Consider the following 19,792-nt stretch of genomic DNA (forward strand, 5'->3'; position numbering starts at 1 on the left):
CTCGGTCCATCAAGGTCTGTATTGCCTACTCAGACTGGCAGCTACTGGACCAAGGGTCTGATTCAGTCTAAGGCCAGCTTCCTGTTTCACCTACTGCCTTGTCCTTTTTGACTGGGGATCGCAGGGATGGAACCGGGGTGGGGGGTCCTTCCGGATGCCGAGTGGAGGCTCTTGCCTTGAGCCCCAGCCCTTCCCCTCGTGGACGGTCCTTGTGGCAGTCATGAAGCTGCTAGCCCCCATCTCACCCCCAAGAATACATTAAAGGGGAAGAAAAACAGCTTAGATTTTATTCAGCACCTTTACCCCCCACACACACACCACCACAACCACCACCAAAGAAAAGGAGCCCTCCAGTAAGCTAAGCGCTGGGGCAGGGAGAGAGAGAAAGAAATCCCTCCTGGCTTTCAGAGCCATGAATATGTGGTGGTAGAAGAGGAGAAGATAGGGAGAGCAGGGGCTGCCTGGCACGTCTGGATGAATTTCTACATCCCAGATGTAAACTCGGTTTGAGACCTGAGTCGATTTGCCGTGGCTCTCTTCACCTACCGCCTTTCAGATTTTATGGCAGGCACTGTCTTTTACTGTTTCTGCCGCCTCCCTTTGTGGAATGTAAAGCATTCCCATTGTTTTTTGGGTGGAAGCTGAAGACAGTCTGAATCCGTTCAGGTTTGCAGTGTAGACAGGCCTTTAAAGAAACGGGGAGCGTTCTGCAAGCAGTAGCGCGGAGGAGATGAAAGCCAGTGTGGTGAAGTGGTTAAGAGCGGTGGTTTGGAGCAGTGGACTCTGATCTGGAGAACCAGGTTTGATTCCCCACTCCTCCACATGAGCGGCGGAGGCTAATTTGGTGAACCGGGTTTGTTTCCCCACTCCTCCACATGAAGCCAGCTGGGTGACCTTGGGCTAGTCACAGCTCTCTTAGAGCTCTCTCAGCCCCACCTACCTCACAGGGTGTCTGTTGTGGGGAGGGAAAGAGAAGGTGATTGTAAGCCGGTTTGATTCTCCCTTAAGTGGTAGAGAAAGGCGGCATGTAAAAACCAACCCTTCTTCTTCTTCTTATACCCCAAAATTCTTGTTGGTCTCTGAGGTGCTCCTGGACTCCAGTCTAGCTGTTCTACTGCAAACCAATACAGCTAACCTCTGCAAAAAAAATTCTGTGCTGTGGGGAGGGGGTAACTTTTGCAAGTTTTGTCCTCTTTCCCAATGATGCTATTTTGGATGGAGGGTGGCTCTGTCCCCATTCTGTATACAGCTCTGGCTTAGTTTAAAATTGATTTTTTTTGGGGGGGGGGCTACACTGTGGCTGCCATGAGCCCATTTGAAAGCTCTTTTTGGGTATCCCATCACTCTCTTCCACCTGCCTCCCCCCCAAAAAAATAATAATTCTGAGGAAGAAGAATGGGGAGAATAGATTCTTTGCTTCTTTCTTCCAACTCCTGGGGTAGAAAAAGAAATTGGGGGAAACAGAGGGTGAAAAAGCAAGTGTGATGAAATGGAAAGTAAGCTTTGGGAACTTTTTCATAATTTTTGCATACTGGAATATTAACCTCACCATTGACAGGGGAATGCACGTGTGCGCGCACTCCCTCTGAATGGGCAAGGTGTGCATTGGGGGGGGGCAGGCATGAAGAACTACTTCTTCACCTCTTTTCCCCTTAGCACTCAGCTGGAACCAAGCTAGATGTCACGGGACAGATGTTAGAGTTCTACATGTCTGTCAGATTAACTTATACAACTGAAGGGTGAATGTTGAATTTTTACATCGAAGGCGGTGCATGGGGGGGGGAGTTCAACCCTCCCCCATGTGCCTCCCTAGGCTCTGTCCCTCCCCAAAGTCTCGTTTCTGAGGCTGAGCTGAGACTGTGGTGCTTAAATGACAAAGAAGGGCCACACACCCCTCTTTTCATGTATAGAATGGTGGATGGGGGTGTGTGTCTAATTTTGACATGAATGTGGGAAGGCCTGTTGACTTCTGGAAATGCCAGTTTCATTCTTTGCACAAGGTGCGGGGAGAGAAGAAGAATCAGGAATCTATTGGGGGGGGGGTAAAACTGCTGGGGATAGAGTGTAGGCGATTGGGGATGTGGCATCACCCCACGGGTCAGTAATGACCCGGTGCTTGCACCTTTACCTTTAAAACGGCAGGTGTTCTCTCAGAGTCCGATCCGAGTCACATTTTCAGCCCAGGCTGGCGGTATTTTGCACTGGACGTATTGATGGTTTGGGGGGGGGGGAGGTTGGAGCTGGGTTTTCCTTCAGGTAGAGATTGTGAGGGCCAGGGTGTGGGCAGACGGGGGGGGGGGACGCGGTCCGCAGCACGGCCATCTTCGGTATTTTCCAAAGAAAATGTGGCTGAGAATAGACAGATGTTTAATAAGAATACAACCCAATTAAAAAAAAGCGGTCTAACAAATCACACCTCCTCCTGTGTGTAAATGTCATTGCCGGGGCAACTCTCACAGCTTCAACAAACCCTGCCGGGCGAGTTAAACAAGCAGCTCTTGTGAGGTGAGGCTGCTTTGTCCGCACTCGGGTCCGTGACGCCGTGGGTGTAGATGCGGCTTTACTAAGTAACGGGAATTCTCCCTGCCTCGTGCAGCCGATAATGTAAACGTACATAACATCGGCCTGGATGTGGGGCGGGCGCTTGCTGGACCGGAGCTGGGCCCAATGGTTGCGGGGAGAGGATTTGCACGCTCTGCGGGGCCAAATTCCTAAAAGTGAGTAGGGATGTTTAAGCTGAGGTGCAGTAGTCCGGTTGAGGAATCCGGACCCCTGGCTCCCTTGAGGGGCGCGGATCTGCCCCGCCCTTGCCCTGCAGCCCCACCCGGCTTAATGGAATGCCTCCCACCGGCTGAGAAGGCACCTCCTTCGGTGACCTCTCGCGAAGGGCTTCCAAAGTCCCACTGCTGAGCCTCGAGCACCCTGGGACCAGGCCAAGGTATCTTGGATTGCCACAAATTTCAAGCTCTTAAGAGAAACACAAACACACATACGCCCTGCCCAGAAGGCTAATGAGCCCCAGAGGGGACTTGGAGCCTTGCTTGGCTCCTTCCGAGTCTGCTGCAAGATTCCTCCCCCCTCGCGTGTCCTCCAGATACAGGATTTAAGCAAACAAAGGCAAAAGGGAGGGGGAGGTTGGTATGATTACATAGCCCAACTATCGGGTGACGTTACCTGACATGCAGCACAGTCACAAAAGCAGAGGTCACTGACCCTCTGTGTCAAACTAGGATCTGGGAAACCCAGGTTCAATCTACACTCTGCCATGGAAGCTTGCTGGGTGACCTTGGGCCAGGCTCGTACACACTCAGTCTAGCCTACCTCACAGGGTTGTGAGGATAAAACGGAGGTGGGGGCATTGTTAGCCCTGTTGGCTCCCCAGTGCATAGGAAAGCGGGGTATAAATTAAGTAAATAATAAATAATTATACCTCCAGATTTTGGGGAGGGCCCCCACAAATCAAAATGCCCCTGCTCAGGTTGTTGAGGTGTGGGGCCAAGAAGTGGCATCTTTATCCATCTATAGTATACCTTTAGAATGTCCCACCTGTTCTTAAAAGTTCTCCCAGGTCAAAGCCTCCTCTATAAGAACATAAGAAAAGCCCTGCTGGATCAGGCCAAGGGCCATCAAGTCCAGCAGACTTTTCACACAGGTGCCTCCAGCAAGCCCACAAGCAAGATGATCATTTATCCTGCCTGTGTTTCACAGCACCTAATATATTTGGCATGCTCCTCTGATCCTGAAGAGAATAGGGATGCATCATGACTAGTAGCCAGGAATACCCCTCTCCTCCATGAACATGTCCACTCCTCTCTTAAAGCCTTCCAGTTAGGAAGCCCCACTATTCCAGCTCCTGGGTGGGGGACAACCAATTTTATCCCCCAAACTCTTAGTCAATTTTTGATGCTGAATATCAGCTGGCTATGTCATCTCTCTGTTTGGCATGGTGTCATTTTTGAGGTTTGATTTCAATATTTGCTGCCTGCCCGTTCATTTGACGAATAACGGTGCTGAGTATTTTACTGTGTTTGTTGACGTGCAGCTGGCTGGGTTTATTCTCCGGGAGTTGATGGTTTATGAGATCTTGCCACTGAGGCATGCCAACATTAAACCAAGAGATTCCAGCAAGTCAAAAAAGCGCATGAACCTTAAGGCAGGATTCTGTACACAAGTTTCAGACTTGGTTTTTTGCGTGCGAGGTGCCACATGCAGAACCTGTAATGAGCCGCTCAGGTGAGACGCAGGTGAGACCAGAATCGGCCTCGATCCTTTCAAAGCAGCCCTTCCGCTAGAAGGCTCTTTCGCTGCTCTCGCCGTCCCCTTCTCCCCACCTCTGGTCTTCTCTAGACGAGACCAGGTCGTAGTCGGAGGCCTTGCACGCCGCAAACCAGGCTCTGCTCCTTTCCCCCCTTGAGCTGGGATCCCAGCCCTCAGCCTCCGGCCATCAGAACAAGCCTTGCGACTGATCTCAAGCGCTGGGCCTTTGTTGGGTTGTGTTTTTTAATGCTTTCAGACAGAGGTCAAGCAATTACCTTGGTTTGATTCACTCAGCCGTGTCCACTGTGCGTGTGTTTATTAAAAGGAGACGCTCTCCCTGTGGGGAAGGTGCAAGCACGCCTCCCTGGAGAGGAATTGTTCATGTTGGCAGCAATGCCCTCAGCGTTCGCTAGCAACCGGTGGGAAAGAGGAAAGTGTGGAAGAGTCTGAGCTGGGGACAGGCATCCCGAGGCGGGGCTCCATCAACCCCCTCTTGACCTTCATGGTAAGGCCTCAAGAACCTGGGCAGGGGCATGCCGGGCCTCTTTCTATGGCACTTTGTTCTTGACGAAGCTGGCACGATTCGCCTTCCATTCGCTTGCCAGAATTTGAATTAGCAGCGCCAGTTTTCTTTCAGAAAAGATTCGAAGAACATTCCCCATCGCAGATAGTGTGAGGGGCAAGTGTGGTCGGGCAAGCCAGCATTACTGCATTAAAAGATCTACAAGCTTTTAAGGTCAATTTTTTTTAATGTGGCACAATAAAATACTGAATTAGAACAAGCAAACAAAGATCAAATCTGAAAACTCCTAAATTCTGTGTGGTTTCAGATGTCTGAAATGTTCAACTGGCTGCTCAGACAATCGAAAGGCTCCAGCTCAGGTGAACAAAGTCCGTCAAAAGCCAAGGACACCCCCCACCAAAAAAAAAAACTTCATGTTTAGGTTTAGCCTTTCCCCCTTGTTTAACCCACAGCAGCCTCCAAGCCAGCCAGCAGGCCACCGAACCCTTTTCTCACTGGCCCATTTTTCAGCTCCCAAATTCCTCCTCCCCAAGTTGCCCCCACCCTGCATGTAGGAAAGAGCATCTCGGAGAAGATGGGGTTTATAAGCTGGAAAATATCTGGAAGGTGAAGGGTGCTGCAGCTTCCCCTGATCCCTCCACAGCTCGGCCTCGTGGGCTGCTTTGTAACATCCAAGTGGCGACATCCCTCTGGTCCAAAGACAACCTCGTCAGCTTCTACAGTGATGCCCTGTAGGAGACTGAAGTTGGTTCCCCGTTAGTTCCCAGTTCCTTATTCACATCTCCTAGTTCCTGAATGATATTGAGGACAAATTAAAAGCTCTGCACCCCAAAATAAAGGTTGGGCCACCCCATATCAAACACCCCCACATTCAGGGGACTGTGCCCTCCGAGGGGGTGCGTGCTGGGTCCTGGATCTTGTGCCAGCTGCTCCCAAGTGGGCTGCCCCAGGACAAATGCACATACAGACACTGGGGCCCAGCTACACCCCGAAGCAATCTTTGAACTACCACCCCACATTACATACCCCTACAACCAACTTCAGCCTCATCTGCCCTCTCAAGTGCTTCGCTTCCTGACCCCCTCGCTGGACTGAGCTGCCTCGTCCTCTGAGAGCAGGGACAACGGCCATTCATCTCTGGCTCCTCTCAGAGTAGTTGCTCCTTGCATCCCTCCATCCGGGTCTGGAAATCCCTCTGGAGCGCAGCTTTCTGTGCCATTGTGTATCCTCTGGATTCTCTAGAGCCGGTGCAGGCGCAGCCCCCGCGTGGCTCTGGCATGGGTTTTTTACAGAAAGGTCTAGGATATCCTCCAATTGGGGTGGGGATATCTGGCTTGGTGAAGGGACGGCTGGGGCAGATTCAGGCCGGTGTTCTGCTGACCTGATCCTCAAGACCACCTGTTCACAGCGTGGCTTGGAATCAGCCCCCCCTTTTTTCTGGCGCTGCAGGAATAGGGAGGGAGACGGAGCGCGCTTATCAGATGTGAGGTGGCAGAGGAATGGGCAGCAGGCTGGGTGTGGACTGAGGGGGACTCAGTTTCAGATCATCAGCTGTGGAAATGAAGACGACACATGACCTGTAGAAACTTTAGCTGGCAAACAAGGGAAGAGATTAATATTCAAAACCTTGAAGCAACCGACCGCTGTGCTGCAGGCAATTCAACTAAAGGCAGCCAACAACACTAAACACATGAACACATGAAGCTGCCTTACACTGAACCAGACCCTTGGTCCATCAGTCAGTATTGTCTACTCATACGGGCAGCGGCACTCCAGGGTCTCAGGCAGGGGTCTTTCACATCACCTACTTGCCTGCTCCCTTTAACTGGAGTTGCCAGGCATTGAACCTGGGACCTTCTGCATACCAAGCAGAGGCTCTACCATTGAGCTATGGTCCCTGCCCTAAAGCATTAGACATTGGGGGGAAATGGAAAACGGGGGGGGGGCATATGATATTGCTCCCCCCCGGGTTGGCCCACCTTGTCCTTAGAGTCCATCATCAGAAGTGAGAAGCTGCACCAAGGCAGCCTTCCCCCCCCCCTGCCCCCCAGCCTCATCCTGATAGCAGGCAGCACACCAGAGCGGCACAGAGGCATGGCGGCATCTGCCTGGGGGCCAGGGGGGATGGCGACCTCAAGTGACGGTGTCAGCATCTGAATGGATGTTTAATTGGATATCAGCCTACTGGCAGTTATCCAACGTTACCCTCTCTTGGAGCCTTTGGAAATGGGGAAGAGTAGAGATGCAAAACAGTTAAATTACCTTGGAATCTTGCTGAACAAAAGCAAAGAGGCTCCATTTCCCAGAGATTCTTGATCCCAGGCAATGACGAAACCCACCTTGCTTGCAGTTCTTTCACTCTCAGTTGGAGAAGTTGTCGTGGTACCCACTTTGGGGAAGGGGAAAAAAAAAACCTTTTCCGCAGCTCACAACTTGGTGCAAACTCGCCTCCCGCTGGGACAATAGTGCATCTGGGGTTTTTTTTTGGGGGGGGGGGGAGTTCCTTTGCTTTAGCGTCTGGGCTCAGCCCCACAACATGTAAAAGTTTCCATGGGCTTTTATTCCACTTGAATAGCACTGGAAGTGGCTGCTGCTGCTCTTTTATGACAATCATTCCTGTAGGTTTGTGCTATAAAAAAAGCAACTGAAAGCTTCTGAACTCCCCCCCCCCTTGAGTATGCAGCCTCTGGGTCTCTGCACAAGCATCTTCTCTGGGCTTGCGTCTTGCCAATCAGCCTGGGGAGGGGAGGGACCTCAGCAGGGTATAATGCCATAGAGTCCACCTCTAAAGCAGCCATTTTCTCCAGGGGAACCGGTCTTGGTCATCTGGAGATCAACTGCAATAGCGGGATATCTGGCAACCCTAACAGGCGTGGCATGCCTGTTGTCCTCTCTTGTGACAGCGCCCCCTGCTAAGAGAGGCCAAGGCGGGCTGCAGAGGCTTCACGTTCAAGTCATGTAGACCCCCATGAGCTCAGGATGGTGGTCTTGGCGTCTGGCTTGTTTGCTTTACTTTTGGTCGCTGAGTCAAGCTGGTGACGACATACAGCAACAGGCCATGTTTTTGTGCTGGGCTTTAAACCCTGATCTCTTAAGAGATCTTGTGGTGGAGGGAGGGAGGAAGTTTGACTGGAAAGTGACTCCTTCTGTTTTTTGCCCTTCTGCGTTCAGAGCTCTTCCTTGTTGGTTCCTTTCTTTGCAATGAAACAAAGGGAGATGAGAGCTTCAGATGGAGGGTTTGGAGTGCTGCTAAAGACACCCCAACCAGCAGCAAGCCCACCTGCACAAGCCCCAAAGCACAGGAGCCGCGCAGGAGTGCTGTCACGCCTGTCCCCAGCCAGCTTCCGAGGGGCTGCCTTTGCCAAGTTCTCAGAAACGTCAGCTGGTCCAGAATGTAGCCGCCTCTGTTGAAGGGGGTTGAGCCACTATCAGCCTGTTTCATCAGCCTAAATCCATCATCTCTGGTTCCCGGCTTGTTCTTGGAGGCTCTTGGAGGTGTGGGCTTCAACCTTTGAAACCCTCAAAGATTCAGGGGCAGACAAACTCCAGGGTTGCCGCTTCCTCCTCTTCTCCTAGCTGGAGAGTCACAGCTACGGGATTTTCCACATGGTTCTGGCCCCATAGTGCATCAGTTTATCCCCTGATTTCTGAATGCATTTTGGTGCCTTTCATTTTCACTTCAGGTTTTTGGTTCCCCACCCCCCTCCTGGGGGGAGGTTCTGGCTCTTTTGAGACTGCTGTCTTCACAGGTTCAATGAGCATGCACAGATGACAGGGCCTTCTCCGTAGCACCACCAATCTTCCAAAAACCCCTCCCCAGCACAAGTGCCCGGCCCCTTCCCATCCGAGTTTGAGAAGGCCCTCCTTTTCCATTGGGTGCTTGAGCTGGATTGAGGGTGTTGACCCCTCTTTTGATCTTGGTGTGTGTATTCTGGGTGTGATGGTTTGGACCGGTTCTGTCTTTTGTCTAGATGCAAGATTGGGGGTGGGGGATGAGCGTTTGAGAGAGCTCCCTTCGTCCCTCCACCACAACTCCTTACGAGATCAGGGTTGTCGGTCTCTCCGGGGCTCCTGGACTTGAATCCAGTGGTTCTACTGCAAACCAACACGGCCACCCTTTGAAAAACAGGGTTGCCCCTTACCTGCGACTGTTGTTCATCGAGCGGTCTTCTTTTTTTTTTTTAATCCGTGGCTCTCTTTTGTTTCCTGCTCTTTTATCTGTTTTTGAAATCTGTGGCTCTGTTTTGTTTCCTGCTCTTTTTATCAGTTTGCTGGGTTTCAGAACACTGTTGTGATAAATCGTTGGTTGTTGTTTTTTTAACACTCTGTATTGTAAACTGCTTGGAGGGGTAAATGAAAGACAGAACGTGAATGCTGAGAAAGCTTCCCGAAGGCTCTGTGCTTCCTGGCCCAGGCCAGTTTCTGGATAGCTCCCTGTATAAATTCGTGGAGGGGAGGTATGGGGGGGGGCGCTGGGGTTGCCCACCTTGGGAGTCCAAATGTCTTGCTGCATGCCTGTCCTGCAATTATACACAGAGAGGCAGAATTGCGGGGGGGGGGCTTCCCCACCCGGGCAAGACTTGCTTGGCTTCAGTAAAGCAGCGGCGCTCTCTGCCCTTTGACAGGAAGAGACTGATGCACACACACGCATACGCACACCCTGCCTGCCTGCTTCCAGTTCCCCTCGGCTGCTCCCCGGTACCACCTGCCCTGTGACAAAGCTCTTGTCTGTCCACAGACCTTTCCTGGGCCATCTTCCTCTATTCCTCACTGACTTATTAATGATCAGTTGCTAAACGCCGCGCCAGCTTCCCTAAGCCAGGCTGGCCCAGCTTCTGGCTGCTGTGCTATCATCATATTATTTCTTTCTTGAAGACGCTGCAAAAAGCCCCGCCAGTCCTGGAAACGGAGCCTCAGCTCAAGTCTGGCCTGGCTGGAGGTTTCTTGTGGTTTAGCACGACCAGCGCTCGGGCCGGCCAACAACCCCTGCTGAAAGACCTGAGCAGACACCCAGGCAGCTGGACAAAGGGACCAGTAGTGGGACGGCTCAGGGGCCTGGGAGAAAAGCACTCTTGGGTGCTTAAAGGTGGCCTGCCCCATCCATCCAATAAGTTTCAGTCCAAATGTTGTTTGGATCTGTGATCTAGCAAACTCTCGCTCAAATTAAGGCTCGATTCACTGCGTTGCTGGATCAGACCAAGCAAGCGCTTGTTGCTTGGGAATCTCACCAGCATGTTACAAAGAGGACAACTTCCGGTTTCCACTATATGTAACAGCCCCCTTGTTATGTATGTACATAGTTAGGATAGTAAGCAGGGGGAAACCTAGGAGCTTGAGTTCCAGGCGAAGGCTCCTAAGCCCTGCCCGCGCGATTAACCCGAGCCAACGCGCCCCATTGGCCCTAAGCCGGGTTGCGCTATTGGCGACCCAGGGGTTGTTCCCCCCCCCCCATCACGCGGCCAGGGGGAATATAAGCGGGGCCGGTTTTCACAGTTCTCAGTTCTGTACTACAATAAAGCGTTGTTGTTGAAACTCCGTCTCGACCTCGTGTGTCCTCCCCACGCGGACTGAACACCCCTTCTCCTCTTTAAAAGGCTCCTTCACTACATCTCGTGCTGATGAATGTTGTACATGAATTGCACACTGTAATTAACCAACCTCTGTTCAACCCCCTTCTCTAAATGTCTCTCTCAGTTTGGAACCTGTTTTTAACTCTGGGTTCTGCCTGTTGCTCTTCTCTGTACTCCAAAGGGCCAGTTGTGTTGTAGAGGTCAGCGTTCCAGGCCATGGCCTGAGAGACCCAGGTTCGAGGCCACGGTCTGCCACAAGCTCATTGGGTGACCCTGGGCCAGCCACAGTCTCTCAGCCTGACCTACCTCACAGAGCTGTCGGGAGAATAAAATCGGGCAGGGGGCAGCCACATATGCCATCCTGAGCTCCTTGGAGGAAGAGGAGGGTAAAAGTGCTCAGAAAGAGAAGCCAGCTGCTGTTATGCTGTGTGCAATTTGTGTTGTTTTATTTGCGTTATTTATAGCCCACTTTCCTCCCCGGGACTCAAGGTGGATTACATGGAGAGAGTTAATGCAATCAACACAATGGGACATCTGATAAACGATGCAACAGGATTAGTCTCGAACCAACCAGAAGTCTTAAAGGCAGAACTGAAGCACAGCATGACACATTTAAGTGGTGCAAAATAGGATCCTACTTACAGTAAGCTATCTGCAGCATAGACCACAGTCCCGAATCACTGATCCAGCCAAGTTTGTAAAAACATTTTGTGCAGTGCAACCCTAGGTAATAGGTGCAACCTCCAGGTGGTGGCAGGAGATCTCCCGCTATTTCAACTGATCTCCAGCTGATAGAGATCAGTTCCCCTGGAGAAAATGGCTGCTTGGGCCATTGGACTCTATGGCATTGAAGTCCCTCCCTGCCCTCCTCAGGCTCCGCCCCCAAAATCTCCAGGTATTTCCCAACCCAAACCTGGCAACCCTACTATTGCCTGGGGAGAAAACCCCTCTTGAATAAATCAGTTTTGCACAGTTTGCGGAAAACCAGGAGAGAGGGAGCCCCCAGTCCAGCATCTAGAAGAGGGCAGCGTCAGGAACTGAGGGGGCTGTACCGCTAGGGCAGGGGTCCCCATCCTTTCTGAGCCTGAGGGCGCCTTTCGAATTCTGACAGCTTGGTGGGCACAGGCACAAAATGGCTGCCACAAAATAAATGCCACAGGAGGTGCAGCCAACCACAAAACAGCTGCTGCTGCAGACATTCAGTCCTTAGACCAGGGGTGGGGAACCTTTTTTTCTGCCAAGGGCCATTTGGATATTTATAACATCATTCGCGGGTCATACAAAATTATCAACTTAAAAATTAGCCGACCAAGCCCCAAGCAGGCAGCTGCCCCAGATGACCCCCCCCCCCCGGTGCAGGCAAGCAGGCAGGCATCCAATCAGTGGTGCACTCGCCCACCTGGTGGCACAGGATGGCCTGTTGCACCAGCTGGGCATAGCCGTCCAGCCGCATGCCAGAGTTGCTCCTGCTCCCCATGGTCGGGGCCGGATTCTACAGCCGGCTCCTGCTACCTCCGCCTGCAGGGATGAAATGACACACTGGCTAAGAACTCCCCCCCCCCCACCGTGCATACTGGCCCTGCCCCCTTTAACCCCTCCATTGTCACCACTTCCGTACCCAGCTCTCTTGTAGTACAGAGGGAATACGTTTCTCCATGGCCCGGATGGGAAAGGGTTAACACAGTTTCTTGGGCGGTCCTAGCAGCTCCATAGCTAACGCCTCTTCTGCAAGGGGGGAAAAGGGTTCCTTTTCTCGGCAAAACAAACTTGCATCTGCCTTGAATAGAGGCTGTTCCTGACCACGGGAGGGGGAGGATCACCAGTCTTAGATCCTTCTGAGCTAGAGATCTGCCAGAACCCACAAAGGGCCAGACCAAATTATTTAGTGGGCCTTAAACGCCCCCCCCCCGGGCCTGATGTTCCCCACCCCTGCCTTAGACAGTGAAGATCCTTGTGTGGTTGTGGCAGCTGACACCAAAGCAACATTTTTTAAAAAATCTGCACAGCCAATCAAATCTCCAGTGGCCAATCAGAAGCTTTGCTTGGCAAAAGCCCCACCTGGCCCTAACCACATTCTGAAAGCACTTGGTGAGTGCCATGGGCACCACGTTGGGGACCCCTGAGCCTAGAAGCTGTCTTTGTCCTCATGGGTGGGGAGAAAATTTAGATACTCCCCCCCACTCCCAGGGTGACCCTTGAAGCAAAGCCTGTAAAAGTTTACTTTCTCTTTCACTTTTTATGGGGAAAGTCCAAGCGCTTGTGCAGTTTGGGCAAAATGCGCTCTTTGCCCATGACTGTGAGAAACCCTCACAGACGGGCATCTGACAGGGAGGGGTGCTGTGCGCATCTCCGAGCACAGATGTGTTTATCCTGCTGCCCATCACAGCATCCTTGCAAAAATACTATCCCTCCCCCCTCCATGAGCTTCTTGTTTGATGACACGAGAGTGCCCTGTTCTTTTCGGATCTCCTCTCACTTTCCAGCTGCTACCACCAGACAGTAGGGTTGCCAGGTCCCCCTTTGCCACCGGCGGGAGGTTTTTGGGGGTGGAGGAGGGACTTCAATGCCATAGACTCCAATTGCCAAAGTGGCCATTTTCTCTATTGGCTGGAGATCAGTTGTAATAGCAGGAGATCTCCAGCTAGTACCAGGAGGTTGGCAACCCTACCGGACAGTAATAATCGAAATTATTAACAGAAGCGAGGAGCTGCCTTGTGCGCTTGCTTTCCCTTGTCTGTTGGGCTTTTCATGACACCAAGTCCCCAGGTCTCAAGGTGACTAATTATAACATCTTCAAAACCACCCAAGGGCCCCACAATTAAAATATTAAAGTCCTGAAGCCACAGCACCAGAACAGGATTAAAAGGGGGGCTTCTCTCCCTTGCGTTCTCTCTCTCTGACACACACACACACACACACACACACACGTGCCAGCCAAACCCCGGCCACGAAGCGCAGGCTCCCACAGGACGGGTGTTTGCCACTCCCAGGCTTGAGCAGAACTCTGCCCAGACAGAGATCCTTCCCAGGAGGCCTCTGCTCCAGATGCCACCTCTGGGGGCTGGAATGGGCACGGGGGCATCAGTCTGAGGCAGGAACCAACTCTGCCTCTCACAGGCAAGCGGATGGTCTTCATTCATTAAGTGCCAGGCAGGGCTCCACAGGTCCCTTCGCCCAGGTTCTCTGGGGGGCTTCTGATTTCCCTCCCCCCAACATCATTGCCCTTTCTTTGTATGCATAGCTCGGTCCTTTTTAAGAACATCAGAATAGCCCTGCTGGATCAGACCAGTGAGGGTCCATCTAGTCCCGCATCCTGTCTCACGCAGCGGCCAACCACTTCCTCTGGAGGTCCAACAACAGGGCACAGAGGCCGAGGCCTTCCATGATGTTGCCTCCTGGCTCCGGATTCGGATGTTGACTGCCTCTGAAAGTGGAGGTTCCTTTAGTCACCGTGGCTAGCAGCCACTGATGGACCTCTCGTCCATGAATCAGTCTAATCCCCTTTTAAAGCCATCTCTGCCTCTGGCCATCACCCCATCCTCTGGCAGCCGATTCAACATTGTAATCACTCGTTGTGTAAAGAAGTGTTCCCCTTTGTTCTTTTTGTCAGTCCTGAATCGACTGTCCCTTCAGTTTAATTGGACGTCCTGGAGTTCTAGTATTTTGGGAGAGGGAGAAAAAGATGTTTCTCATCTCTCTCCATCCTGTGGGTCATTTTATATGCACTAGTGGAGAGAGTTGACAACTGGAACTTTTCTCCCTCTCCGGGGCATCCAATGAAGCCTCTGTAGTAACAGGCAAAGGGGAACCTGAAGGTGCAGCAGCCCCAAGTATCACAACAGCTTCCCCACCACCACCACCCCTTATTGCCTGGTGCCAAGCACCTGAAGGCTCTGTGAAAGGGAAAAATCTGGATATGAACCTAAGAACGTAAGAAAAGCCCTTCTAGATCAGACCAAGATCCATCAAGGCTAGCTGTCTGTTCACACAGTGGCCAACCAGGTGCCTCTAGGAAGCCCCCAAACAAGACGACTGCAGCAGCACCATCCTGCCTGTGTTCCACAGCACCTAATATAACAGGCATGCTCCTCTGATCCTAGAGAGAATAGGTATGCATCATGACTAGTATCCATTTTGACTAGTAGTCATGGATAGCCCTCTCCTCCATGGACATGTCCACTCCCTGTTAAAGCCTTCCAAGTTGGCAGCCATCACCACATCCTGGGGCAGGGAGTTCCACAATTTAACTATGCGTTGTGTGAAAAAATACTTCCTTTTATCTGTTTTGAATTTCTCACCCTCTAGCTTCAGCTGATGACCCCCGTGTTCTGGTATTACGAGAGAGGGAGAAAAGCTTCTCCCTGTCCACTCTCTCCATACCATGCATAATTTTTTAGACCTCTATCACGCCTCCCCTTAACTGCCTTCTTGGTACTCAGAGGAAACTGCTCCTGTCTGTTTGCTACAGAAGGAGGCCCTGGACACCTGGTTCGGATCAGCTAGAGCAGAGGTGTCGAACTCAATTATTACGAGGGCCGGATATTACATAAATGACAGTCGGGCTGGGCCATGCCTCGCCAGCCCAGATTGAGAGGGGGGGGGGCTGCCTCACTGGCCGGATAAGAGCTCCCAAGGAGCCGGATCCAGCCCTCTGACCTTATATCTGACACCCCGGGGCTAGAGCCTCTGGGTCACTAAAGCAGCCCCCCCTTCTCCAGTTTTTCAGCTATTTTAAAATACTATGGTGTTTTTTAAAAAAGAAGAAAGAAAAAGGTTTCAGAACAAGAGGAAGACAAATGTACATTTAACTGAATCAATACTTTAAAAATAGAAAAAGACAAAAAGTGTGGAGGGTGGGGGGAGTGAGGCGGAATCACGTGGGCCATGCATGGTGGCAGCAGGAAGAGGCCGGCGGCTTGCAGAGAAGGAAGGTGGCCCCGCTCCTGGTTTTATGGCATGTTTATATGACACACAAAGGCAAATTATGTGAAAGAGATTATTAGGAAAGAACGTGAAAAGGCAACCGCCAGAACCGTCGTGCCCTTGTACGGGTCTGTGGCATGGCGGCTTTTGGAACTTTTTGTCCAGTTCTGGTCACCATGCCTCTACAAGCAGAGTTGTCAACTCTATGTAGGGAAATTCCTGGAGGGTGAAGCCTGGGGAAGGTGGACTTTGGGGGAAAGAAGGGACCTCAGCAGGATACGATGCCATACAGCCCACGTCCACCCCCAAAGCAACCATTTTCTTCAGGGGAACCAATCTCTGTCATCTGGAGACCAGTTGTAACTCTGGGAGATCTCCAGGCCCCACCCAGAAGTTGGCAATCCTCCTCCACACAGATGTTGTAGAGTTGGAAAAGAGCCAGCAAAATGAGTGAGGGGCTGGTGTTCCTTCCCTATGAGGAAAGGCTAACTGGTCAGGGCTTTTCAGCTTAGGAAAAAGACCGTTAAGGGAAGGACAGAATATGACAGATGTTTAAGATAATGCAGGTGGCAGATAAAGTGGTTGAAAAGAACCTCTTCCTCTCTCACAGTGATCGAACTTGGGAGCACCGAATTAAATTGAAGGGATATGGGTTGAGGACGAAGAAAAAATATCCCACACAATGCATAATTAATTTTTGGAACACTTTGCCACAGAATGGGAGCTGCTTTAGATGGCAGTGCCTTAAATTCATGAAGAAGAGGAACATTGATGGCTACTACCTAGGCTGTCTAAATGGAGCCTCCAGGTTTAGAGGCAGTATACCTCTGAATAACAGTTGGGGTTGCAACAGCGGGTGGCTTTGTCCTCTGTGCCCTCCCTGTGCCTTCCAGGGACACCTGGTTGGCCACTGCAGGGAACATGAAACTGGATCAGCTATTTTTATTGCCTTACCAGGTGGGCCTTTTCCTGTGTCTTTGTCGTGGCTTACAAATGTAGCCAAACAAAACACTAGGATGGACCGAACCCCTCGGGACAGCCAGATTTAAAACATTACATTTTCCATGCAGAGCACTCTCTGCAAATTAAACAAAAACCCCAGCAACCAACAACCATCACATCAGGTTGATATAGGTTTGCCAACCTTCAGGTACTTGCTGGAGATCTCCTGCTAGTACAACTGATCTCCAGCCCATAGAGATCAGTTCCCCTGGAGAAAATGGCTGCTTTGGCAATTGGAGTCTATGGCATTGAAGTCCCTCCCCAAACCCCACCCTCTTCAGGCTCTGCCCAAAAAAACCTCCCGCTGGTGGTGAAGAGGGACCTGGCAACCCTAGTTTGACATGTTCAAGCCAAGACAATTCCTTGCAAAGATGCCTTTCTACTTACGGAAACCCCTAGGTTGAAAACCACTAGGATGTAGCGGTTGGAGGGTCAGACTGAGATCTGGAAGGCTGCAGGTTCAAATCCCCTCTCTGCCATGGAAGCTCGCTGGGTGACCTTGGGATAATCACACACTCTCATCCTAACCTACCTCACAGGGTTGTTGTGAGGATGAAATGGAGGAGAGGAGACCAATGTAAGCTACTTTGGGTCCCCATTGTGGAGGAAGGTGGGGCATAAATTAAGTAAGTAAGCAAAGTAAAAGTTTTAACACACACACACACACACACACACACACACACACATAATCTTCCACCAGTGGTCTGAAGTGAAATAGCGCTTGGGGTGGCCAGGTCACCCCTGGCCATGGTGGAGGATGGGGGGCACTGTACCTCTGACCTTCACCACCCCACCTCATTCCACTGCAGCTAGGGTTGCCAGCTCCGGATTGGGAGATACCTGGAGGTTTTGGGGGCGGAGCCTGAGGAGGGCGGGGTTCCTCAGTGCCATAGAGCCCAATGGCCAAAGCACCCATTTTCTCCCGGTGAACTGATCTCTGTCGCCTGGAGATCAGCTGTAATAGCGGGAGACCTCCAGCTAGAACCTGGAGGTTGGCAGCCCTCACTGCAGCTGACCTGCTGCATAAGTGGAGGGTAGGAAGGGGTTAAAAGGCCCTTTCCCCCCCCCCCCCCGCCAAAGGGGAGCAAGTGGAGACAGACAACCTAATGGCCATTTGGCCCTTGTTCAATTCCAAATCTGGCCCTTGTGAAACACCGGCCACAGAAGGCAGTTTCCGCCTAAGGCACTGTGTTTGCCCCCCCCCCATCCAGGCACCCCCATCAAGGATAACAGCATGAGTACACCAACAGCCAAGATGATTCAGCCCCCCAAAAGGGAGGGGGGATGTTGGAAAAGGATAGGGGCAGCAGGAGGAAGGGAAATGAAGGAAAGACGTCTGAGCCAGGCCGGAATTGGGGGAGGACGGTGGAAACTGCAAACAGGTGAGGGTAGGGTGTAGGGTGGCCAGGTCCCTCTTCGCTACTGGTGGGAAGTTTTTGGGGCAGAGCGTGAGGAGGGCAGTTGTTTGGGGAGGGGAGGGACTTCAATGCCATAGAGTGCAATGGCCAAAGCAGCCTTTTTCTTCAGGGGAACTGGTCTCTATCAGCTGTAATAGCAGGAGATCTCCAGCTAGTACCTGGAAGTTGGCAACCCTAGGTGAGGGCCAGAAGGATGACCACTACTGGTAAAAGGCCAGTGAGGCTCTGGCATTCTGCTGCTCGCCCTGGCCACAAAGGAAGCCTCTCTAGCCCCTTCCTGCCCCTGTCTGGATGGGATGAGAGCTCAGTCCAAGAGCAGCCCTAACGGCCACCCCGGGACACAAACGGAAGACTGTTTGGGTTGGTTCCTCAATACTTGGGTCCAGTTCACAAGCATATGGCTCCCTGGTTGGCCACTGTGTGAACAGACTGCTGGACTTGATGGGCCTTGCCGCCTTGGTCTGACCCAGCGGGGCTTTTCTTAGGTTCTTATGTTCTTAAGCTTCTCTCTTGTGGCGTCCCGCAACAACCAGCACTTGCAAGAGGAGCCGGCCTCTGAGACAGACCCGTCACCCCCGCCGCTGGCTCTTCATGGGAGCCTGTTCCCATGTTCAGCCGAGAGAGAGTCATCAAGTCTTGGTCAATTCCTCGTGGCTGAACATGTGAACTGTCAGGATCAGGCGTCTGTCCCTAGCAGCTCATAAGCAAACTCATCCAGGCAGGTAACTCTGAAGCAGTAATACTTTATTAGGAGCAAAAAGACAGATTAAAGGACTGACTGCCTACAGGCAGGTGAGGCTAGTAATGATGAACACAGGCAGGTTACTTGCTTAAGACACTACTGACTGAAAAGGTAAACATTGCTAGGCACCCCTGAGATGTGGTTCCCAGGAAGACAGACTAAACATTGTCACAGCTGCAGAAAACAGGATGAGCGAAACTGTACACAGACGTTCAGAGGCATGAGAACCAAGGACTTGACGTGTGGCCAGAACCTGGCCTAACTCATGTCAAGAGCCTTTGCTCCAGCTAAAAGGCAAAGGCCTGACATGAACTTAGTTGCACCCTGAAAAGGAACGGCATTCTAGGTAACGTGGCAGGTCTCACCATGGTGCTAGATCTGTGGCAGTCCACTCAGTCATAATCACTGTATGGAATTCGCTGCCACGGGGCATCGGGACGGCGGCTAGCTTTAAAAGGGGTTCAGCCTCTTCGTCGAGGGGCTGTCAGCTCGAAAAGCTCAATGAAACCTCAGGGCACATAAACCATGGATTCCAATGTCTCTACGTTAATGCACAGAGTATGGGAAACAAGCAGGAGGAACTGGAAGCCCTAATACAGGAAGGGGATCTAATAGGCATTACTGAAACTTGGTGGGATGACTCTCACAATTGGAATATTAGGATTGAGGGGGACAACTTGTTTAAAAGGGATAGACAAATAAGGAAGGGGGGAGGAGTAGCATTATATGTCAAGGATGTGTGTACTTGTGAGGAAATACATGAATCTGAGCTTGGAAGTTCGGTTGAGATGCTCAACATGGCAAAAACAGATACATGATGAGGGAAGGGAGTTGCAGCCTAAGATCGGCAAAGGGGTAGTACATAAACACCTAGTTTCCTTAAATGAAACTAAGTCCTCAGGGCCAGACGAATTGCATCCAAGGAACTGAAAGAACTCGTGGATGTAATTTCTGAGCCTCTGTCCATTATTTTTGAGAATTCTTAGAGAATAGGTGAGGTGCCAGAAGACTGGAGGTGGGCAAATGTTGTCTCCATCTTCAAGAAGGGGAAAAAGGAGGAACTGGGTAACTATGAACCTGTCAGCTTGACATCTATACCTGGAAATTTTTTAGAACAAATCATCAGTCAGTCCTTGAGCATTTAGAAAGGATGGCTGTGATTACTAAGAGCCAGCACAGTTTTCTCAAGAACAAGTCATGTCAGATTAAACTTATCCCTTTTTTTGAGAAAGTTACTACCTTGCTGGACCAGGGGAATGCTGTGGACATCATTTATCTTGATTTCAGCAAGGCTTTTGATAAGGTTCCACATGATATTCTTGTTGACAAGTTGGTACATTGTGGTTTAGATCCTATT

This window comes from Euleptes europaea, chromosome 3 (assembly GCF_029931775.1).
Source record: "Euleptes europaea isolate rEulEur1 chromosome 3, rEulEur1.hap1, whole genome shotgun sequence".
Classification (NCBI taxonomy): Eukaryota; Metazoa; Chordata; class Lepidosauria; order Squamata; family Sphaerodactylidae; genus Euleptes; species Euleptes europaea.